Source organism: Zingiber officinale, chromosome 5A, assembly GCF_018446385.1.
Source record: "Zingiber officinale cultivar Zhangliang chromosome 5A, Zo_v1.1, whole genome shotgun sequence".
NCBI lineage: Eukaryota > Viridiplantae > Streptophyta > Magnoliopsida > Zingiberales > Zingiberaceae > Zingiber > Zingiber officinale.
In genome coordinates, this window is record NC_055994.1 from 136,993,655 (window position 1) to 136,995,914 (window position 2,260).

A 2,260-nucleotide genomic window follows, 5' to 3' on the forward strand; every position below is an offset into this window, starting at 1 on the left:
ATGGTCATTGTGGATTCAGGGCAATAGCTGCACTAATTGGGTATGGTGAAGAAGGTTGGGTTCAAGTACGATTTGAGCTTATAGAAGAGATTCAACAAAATAAGGATCTATATGATCAACTTTATCCAGATCCAAATTTGGTAACCAATCTATTATTCTCATTGAATTATTTCGAGCAGTGGGCACCAGAAATATATTGGATGGACGCTATGCCTTTGGGAATTGTCATCGCATCAAGGTACAATCTTGTACTTCATACATTTGGTGAGAATATTGGGAGTTATTTTACTCATTTACCATTAAGAACTCCTCCAGTTCCAAACCAAGAACGTCGAGAAATAGCTATTGCTCATATTGGCAATCACTTCGTACAAGTTTTCTTATATCCTCATTATCCTGTACCACCCATTCCAACTTGGTGGTGGCAACATTCATCGTATGAAGCTAAAGGATGGGTCACTCGTTACAGGACACGCGCTCATTTGTGGTACGAAATAATAGGTGCACCACCACCAAATGCATCGGGAGCAGAATTTGGAGGCAATATTGATTAAGATTTCTATTTTTATATGTTTTTATGTTTTTTTTGTATTATTACATGTACTCTTCATTTGGAAAAAATATATTTGTTCCTAAGTTATGAATGTGTTCATTATTAATTGGTAGTATTTTTTTTGTTTTAAATATAAACTAAAAATAAATAAAAGATTATAAACATAAAAAAAAATTATTGAAAAAAATAAAACTGAAAAAAATTGGATAAAGAAATTGATTAAAAAATTAAAATTTAAAAAAAGCAATTGAAAAAATATAAGTATTATGAAAAAAATAATAAATTAAATTATTTAAAAAAATAAAAATAAATAAAATTTATATAAAATTGAAAAATAAAGTATTGATAAAAAATAATAAATTAAATTAATTAAAAAAATAAAAACTAAATAAATTTATATAAAATTGAAAAATAAAGTATTGATAAAAAATAATAAATTAAATTAATTTAAAAAGTAAAATTAAATAAAATTAAAAAATATAATTGTATGAGAGTTATTTTTAAATAAAATTAATTAAAAAATTAAAACAAAATGAGAATTAAATGAAATTAAAAAAAAAACAAAAAGGGGAGGTGGAGGGGTACATGCGTCTTTTGGCAGGGAGAGAGAGAGAGAGGGGAGGTGGAGGAGGTGGGTTGACGGGGGGGGGGAAGCAGCCCTCATACTGAAAACAAGTATATTTTCACTTTTCTAAACTTGTACTTGTTGAGCATTTTCCAAAAGGGTGCATTTAGTTTTCGAATTTTCAACGGGCGTACCATTCTTCGAATTTGTTAAAAGAGAAACTTCTTTTCTAAAATATATTTTTTATTTAAACAAACAAATGTTCCTTAGCGCAATGGCAGCCCTGGCTGCTCGGTTTAACCACGCGGTGGTGGCCCTAGCGAGGCGGCTCAGCCTTACTAAGGCCCTATTCGGGCAATCTGACCGTGCGACTACTCAAATTGCTGGATCTAGTCATTTGACCATGCGAGCACAATGTGGCCCCTTAGTAGGGCTGGCTAAGTCTAGTTAAGGCGTTAGATAGAAAAAAGATTAAGGTTTGGTATTATTTTTTTAAAAAAATTATCACGCTTTTTCATTCATACTCTGAGACGGACAATAATAGATTTTTTTATAAACATATTTATATTCAAAACATTATATATATATATATATATATCAGTGTTTTTTATTTATTTTTTTTAATTTTTTTTAGTTTTTTGAATTTAAAAAATTCAACATTTCCTTATTTAAAATTTAATATATAGATATATCCCCTAAACACATTACAATACTCAATAAATACTTAAATTAATTTTATTTTAATTTTTTTTTAAACCAAACACTATAACTTAATTAGAAAGCCTAAACCCTATAGGTAAAATTTAAAAAAAAAATAGCTTTAACACTATACCCAAAGCCTGAATCCTATAAATAAAATCGTAAAGAAAATTTTTAATTATTTTTAAATTTAAAAATTAAAAAAAAATAAAAAAAACACTGATATTGTGCGTGACGCGCACAGTCGTGAACTGAGCGTCGCGCACAGTATCAATACTATATATATATATATATATATATATATCCCAACTAATTTATCAAAATAAAAATATTTAAAACTAAATGAATAAAAATTTAATTTATACCTTACAATTTTAATATAAAGTTAAATCTATTTTAAATAATAATAATTATTATCACTTTTTCCTTTCATTTTCTTAAAT